Here is a 7,156-nt window from a genome sequence, read left to right as displayed (position 1 = left end):
AGTGATTTGCCCACAGTCTTCCTGACTTGGAGCCCATCTCTCTTATTTTACATATAAGTATAGTGAGGCCCATCTAACAATGATTTTCCCAAGCTCACATGCTAATAACTGTCAAAGCTGGTATTGAAACCCAAGGCCTCATTTTTCCAATCCAGCATTCTTTCCAAAAAGTCCCTCCACTTATCCCTACTGGGTCTTCTGCCTTCAATAATTTGACCTCAATTTTCATCTAGAGGTATCTAGGTACATTGGATAGAGTGCTGGAGTTGGAGTAAGGAAGATATTAGTTTGAATCCTGCCTCCAACAGGGACTAGGTGTGTGACCCTGGGAAAGTCTTTATTTGCTTTAATCTCCTCATATGTAAAATGCAGGTAATAATAGCACCTACCTCCCAGGGTTGTGAGGATCAAATGAGAAAACATTTGTGAAGCACTTTACAAACCTTAAGGTACTTTTTCCATTGCTAGCTATTATTATCATCTGTAAGAGAAGAGGAATGGCAATATTACTGGAATGAACTGGAAATGAGGAAGACCTGAGTTCAAATTCAGCTACTATTTCTCACTAGCTACATTAGCCAGCATAAGTCAATTGGCTTTTTTATGTCTCAAGACAATCTGTGGAATTTATCTACCAAATCTAGTATGAGTGACAATATGAATTTTCTAATCATACATGTTCCGGTTGTTATCTTTAATGCCCATTCTTGAATGTAAATAATATTATGATGCCTGTATTTATGCCCACCAAGTGTCTCTCCATTGTCTTGTATTCCATGATTCACATCCATAAAGTAACACTCAGAAGTGCTGTGTAATCCAGGCCCCTATCTTCCTTACTTTTAGCTTTGGATTAATTTCATTATCCAGCTGCAGGGCCTATGCAAGATGTAAGTAGTGATTAAGCAGCTCAAAGGTCAGTCTATTCAATTGCATTTTTCAATAATTTGGATTTTCACAAGGGCATAATTGGGCCAAAGTCTTTTCAGTCTCATTGAGGAGGCACTGTAGCATGGTAGAACCTGTTACAGTCAGCACAATATCATCCATCAACAGGAGCCTCTTGAGGACCTTACCATTTATAGGAAATTCCTCTTCTATCTGAATTCTGCCTGTATATCCTTCATAGCAGAAATACTTTGGGCAAGCATGTATCTGTGTTTTTCACCTTTTGCTGTTGTTCAGTTGTGTCCAACTCTTTATGACCCCATTTGGGGTTTTCTTGGCAAAGATCCTGGAATGGTTTGCCATTTCCTCCTCTAGCTCACTTTACAGATGAGGAAACTGAGGCAAATAGGGTTAAGTGACTTGCTCAGAGTCACACAGCTGGTGTTTGAGGCCAGATTTGAACTCAGGAAGATGAGTCTTCCTCACCTTGGGCTTGGCACTCTATCTGCTGCACCACCTAGCCATCCTCTTTTCTACCTTGCCTAATGTTAATTGAGGCAGCACATTGTAGTGAATAGACTACTGGTCCTGGAGTTAGGAAGACCTGGATTCAGATCTAGCCTCTAAAACCTGTTAGCTGTATGATTATGGGCAAGGCACTTAACCTTACCCAGAAGGCACATAAGGAATGTTTCCCTAGCAGCAAGTGTGTTGGGTTTAGAGTTGAAAAGGAGGCAGGAGAGTGATCTGGTTTGCTTTTGGTAATATTTTTTTTACTTTTGGTCAAAACTATTACAGACTCCAAGCTTCTTCCCATAAAAGCAAAGACTTATCTCTTCCAATTTACTGATGTGTTGCTATATGGCATAGAACAGCACTCTCTCTGAAGAAGGTATCACACATAGGACAATAGAAAAGTGCATGATGAGTGTGAGGAGGCCACAAAATCTAAGCAGCTGAGGATCTCTGAAGAACAGGAGTAAATTGTATGACTGGATGAGAAAATGGGCTGGTTACTTAGCAAGAGCTAGGGGTGACAGATGACCAGCTAGATTCCTCACCTAGTACCCTTGCAATGTCAAGAGAAGACAAGAAAGGCTTTTGATAGCATGTTGGATGGATCCCCAATGTGAACTTCTGGAAGAACGTGAACAAGAGTCACACTGGATGGGTAAGGATAGATGAATTGCAATTTACATTATTGGAGAGACCTCTCAAATCAGTAAGGTCAGAGATCTATCTACGCCTCTCATTCACACACACAAATGTTTTAAAATAGAAAAGTACTTTTATTTATTTTTACAGAAAAACACATTTGCTTTCATATATATGTTTGTGTATTTACATATGTAGTATGTGTGTGTTTGTATATATAAATATATGTTTTTTTAAACCACAAACTGGAAAAATGGAGTTATATTTTATTTAAATCAAACTGGACACTTAGTCAAAAGCAACTTGACTCTTTTATAGGAAACTTGTGTTTACCTAGGGGTGGCATTTGTATGTGTCTCCATTGCATTTGGGTCTTCCAAATGGAGTCAGTGTTTGCTCTAATCCCCTTTGTGTCTCACTCTCACTAAAGCAGGGATGTATCTGCCATTCCTCTGCAGAAAGCCCAAACTCTCTCCCAATCTTAACACAGCAGATGATAATTCATGTTCTTGAATGTTATTTCTGCTGATAAAATCGTATCTATTTCTGATGCTGAACCATTTGAAAATGAAAAGGGCTTTGGTGGAGGCTTTCTTTTTTGAATCTTCAGTAGCTAAGAAAACAGGGAGGCACTGCAGCATCCTCAGGGTCAGTTGTCAAGCTCCATTTCTACAAGCTCCATTTCTACAAGTCTTGCTTTCCATCATAATAGCTGTGGTGGCTGGGCTAGAAACAAGACCACTGGTTTGAGGGATACTGTAACAGCTGGGAGGCTTGGGTTTACCTGCTAGTTGGTGGCAGTTGATTAATACTTGGTGTTGATAGTGGAAAGGAAAGTGGTCTTCTCTGTAACAATTGCTTCTCTCAATAATGGTTGTGGAGCTTGTGTTAGAAGCAGGGATGAGATACTTGGAGTCACAGCTATTCCCAAAGCTTTTCTATTCAGGGTCCTTGGCTACCTCCAGTGGGGTCTGAGGAGAAATGTTCATCATGGTGGTGGTGGTGGTTTGACTTGTCTGGCAATGCTGCTTCCTATCTCCCTCTCAGGGTGCCTTACTGCCTCAGTTCTGCTAGATTTGCTATCTCATAGGTGACAGTTCATAGGAATGGCCGATCCTTTCTTGACAGGAGTGACTCAATCAATATGTTTAGCCAAGGACTTTTGTATGGTCTAAGAAGGTAAAGAGGTAGGATCATTTGGGAAAGAATGTACTAACTGACATGGTGCCCCTTCCCATATTCTCATCAAGAAAAATTGTGTCTTATAAAAATTCTTTCTTAAATATTTTCTACTTCCCCTTTCTACTGGACCTCCTCCCAAAATTCAACCTTTTCAGATTGTCTGTGTTCTCTTCTTATCTTCTTGTCTTACCAGGGTACCCTACTTCCATGTTCCAGAATTATTACTTCATCTTTCACTCTCCCGCACTTCTCCCTATCACCTATGCCTCAATTGAAATATGTATTTCCTCAACAGGAAGAAATAAGATGGCTATTGAAAGAGGAAATTTGGCGGTTGCACTTTAAACATTCCCAGTGCCCTTCCCTTTCCCATCCTCTTCTCACCCCCACCCTCAATCATACCATTTGGCAGATAACCTAGTTCAGCCCTGTATAATACAGGTCTCTTGGTGATCAAGGCCTGGATGTAAAATTTGGTTAGGGGATTCTGAAAGAATGAATCTTGACCCTATTGTACAAGAAGATGCAAGATATTGTGAACTTTTCAAATTAAAAAAATGGAGGGACAGTTGATTCTTATTCTAAACTGTGTCTTAATGAAAGATGTATAATATTAGCACATATATTCAAATATTTATAGTTTGGAAGGATTCAATGTGAAATTTTAAAAATCACATTTAAGTACACCTATCACTAAATGCTTAGCAATCATAACTTGTAATTAGAAGAGCGGAACTCATCTGCCCCAGGGCACATGCCATCATTAACTAAAGATGCTTCTTGGCATTATGGAAACTTGAGATCCTTACTTTCTGCTTTTCCTAAAACATGCTGTCATACTATCACTTATACAGTACGAAGCTATGTCTAGAAAGTCAACACATCATTGGTAGTGCATCAGATAGCCATCAGATTTCTTTTCTTTTTTCTAGTCTTTATTTTTATTTTTTTCAATCATAAAAGTATTTTATTATTTTATAATTACATGTAAAGATAGTTTTCAACATTTGTTTTTATTTGTTTTAAGATTTTGAATTTCTCCCTCCCTTTGTTCCCTCCTCCCTCCACAAGACAGAAATCAATCTGCTATCGGATTTCTAATAATGCCGTCAATCCCTAAAACAATGACACTACAAAGGTGAAGCTGTGATGTCAGAATAAAAGCAGGGATGCACCTGACTTCTCCCAAATTCTCTTCCAAACAATGTAAAAAGAACACCTCAAAAATTCTGGAGTGCCAAACCCAACAAAAGGACAAGGAGAAATAATATTCCAGCCCAAGGCAACATAGGAGGTCAGAAGGAAATGTCTGTCTCACTAGGGTAAGAAAGAGACATACTCCAGACCACATCATGCCCAGCAAACCAGCATCAAGGCCCTTGTGCACCAGAACAAGCCAGCAGCAGGCCTTAGGGCCAACTGAATCTATGGTGGAGCTCTCATCCCACAGATGGTAAGGGGGTTGGACAAGTGATCAGTTCACAAGGGTCCCTTTGCTGGAATTGGGTGTAGGCCTCTGTTGCATTCCCCATACTTGGTTCTGGGTCATAGAGGAACCCTAGCACACTAAAGCACTGGCTGCAGGGGAGTGGGAACCCTAGTCACAGTTCTAGGGAAGAAAACAGTACTTGTGGTTGCTCACAGAGAGGGGTACAGGCCAGGAGAGAAGTGACCACATCTCTCCTTATATCATACCACCTCAAAAGAATTATAAACGTATAGATCCCCAGAACTAGCTCTGAAAACAACAGAATAAAAACCCTAAAGTTTTGGCCCATGCCCCCTCACCATAGGAGAAGAGCATCAGACTTGAAGTTAGGAAGACTCATCTTCCTAAGCTCATATCTGGCCTCAGACACTTACTAGCGGTGTTACCCTGGACAAGTCACTTAACTCTGTTTACCTCAGTTTCCTCATATGTAAAATGAGCTAGAGAAGGAAGTGGCAAACTAGTCCAGTATCTTTTCCAAAAAAACATAAATGTGGTCATGAAGTTGAACACGACTGAAATGACTGAACATATTAGGGCATAAAACCCTCACAACCAGATACAGAAAAGCAAAAATATTAAAAACATTCTTTTTATATCACAATGCAACAAAAACAACATTTAATAAAGGGCCATGGAAATCACTGATTGAAAATTAATTGGAAATTAAACAATCTAATCTGAAAGATTCAACATACCAAAATTTATGGGATATAGCCACAGCAGTACTTAAAGGAAAATGTAAATCTCTAAATGCTTACATCAATTAAAAAGAGAAAGAACAGATCAATAAATTGGACATTCAACTAAAAAAACACACTAGAAAACAAAACAAATTAAAAGTCCTCAATTAGTCACCAAATTGGAAATCATGAAAATCAAAGAAAAGATTAATAAAATTAGGGGGCAGCTAGGTGGCGCAGTGGATAAAGCACCATCCCAGGATTCAGGAGTATCTGAGTTCAAATCCACCCTCAGACACTTGACACTTACTAGCTGTGTGACCCTGGGCAAGTCACTTAACCCCCCCCCCCTGCCCGAAAAAAAAATTAATAAAATTAAAAGTGAGGAAACCACTGAACTAATAAATAAAACTAAGAGTTGGTTTTGTGAAAAAGAAATTAGAAAAGCCATTGGTTAATTTGATTTTAAAAAAAGAAAGGAGAAAAGCAAATTACCAGTATCAAAAATAAAAAAGGGTGAATTCACTACCAATAAAGAGGAAATTAAAGCAATTTTGGGGAGGTATTTTACCCAATGATATGCCAATAAACCTGACAATGTAAGTGAAATGGATGAATATTTACAAAAATATTAGTTGTCCAAATTAACATAAGAGGAAATAGAATGTTTAAATACCCCCATCTTAGAAAAAGAAATTGACCAAGCCATGAGCTTCCTTAAAAAAAAATACCCATAAGGGGCAGCTAGGTGGCGCAGTGGACACTTAACACTTACTAACTGTGACCCTGGGCAAGTCACTGCCATACCAAAAAATAATAATAATAATAATACCCATGACCAGATGGATTCACAAGTGAATTCTAAAAAACATTTAAAGAACAGTTAACTCTAATGCTGTATAAACTATTTGGAAAAATAGTCAAAGGAGTCCTACCAAATTCCATTTACAACACAAATATGGTACTGATTCCCAAACCAGGAAGGGCAAAAACAGGGAAAGAAAACTACAAACCAATTTCCCTAATAAATATCTATGCAAATTTTTAAAATAAAATACTAGGAAACAGATTACAGCAATGTATCACCAGGATCCTACAGTTTGAGCAGGTGGGATTTATACCAAGAATACAGGGCTGGTTCAATATTAGGGCAACTATCAGTATAACTGACTGTATCAATAACAAAACCAACAGAAATCATGATTATCTCAATAGATTCAGAAAAAGCTTTTTTTTTTTTTACAAAATACAGCACTCATTCCTATTAAAACTATAAATGCAGATTGAAGCAAACATCTTAAAACTTTCTATATATTTTTTTCTTTTTTTCTCATAACATGACTAATGTGAAAATATGTTTTGTATGACTATGTATAACCTTTATCAAGCTGCTTGGTTTCTCAATGATGGGGAAAGGAAGAAAAGGTGGGAGAGAATTTAGAGCTCAAAATTATGAAAAATGAAGATTAAAATTGTTTTTATGTGTAATTGGGAAAAACAAAATATTAAAATTCAAAAAATAGCACTCCATATCTTAATGATGTCCTGTCTTTCATCTTACATGAACACAATGCTGCCTTGCCATCAGAAGGACCTGTACTTGGAAATGTTTTCCCAGAAAGGTTGTCATATTTGCCACCCTCACTTCTACCAACTCCCCCTCAACCTCTACTGTGTAGAAATAAGCACTAATAACAAATGGACAAGATTCTGAGGTTTTTTGGAGTTGGGATATATTCTCATTGTTTGATTCTGTGAC

This window comes from Dromiciops gliroides, chromosome 3, assembly GCF_019393635.1.
Source record: "Dromiciops gliroides isolate mDroGli1 chromosome 3, mDroGli1.pri, whole genome shotgun sequence".
NCBI lineage: Eukaryota > Metazoa > Chordata > Mammalia > Microbiotheria > Microbiotheriidae > Dromiciops > Dromiciops gliroides.
Note: the sequence above shows the minus strand (reverse complement) of the source record.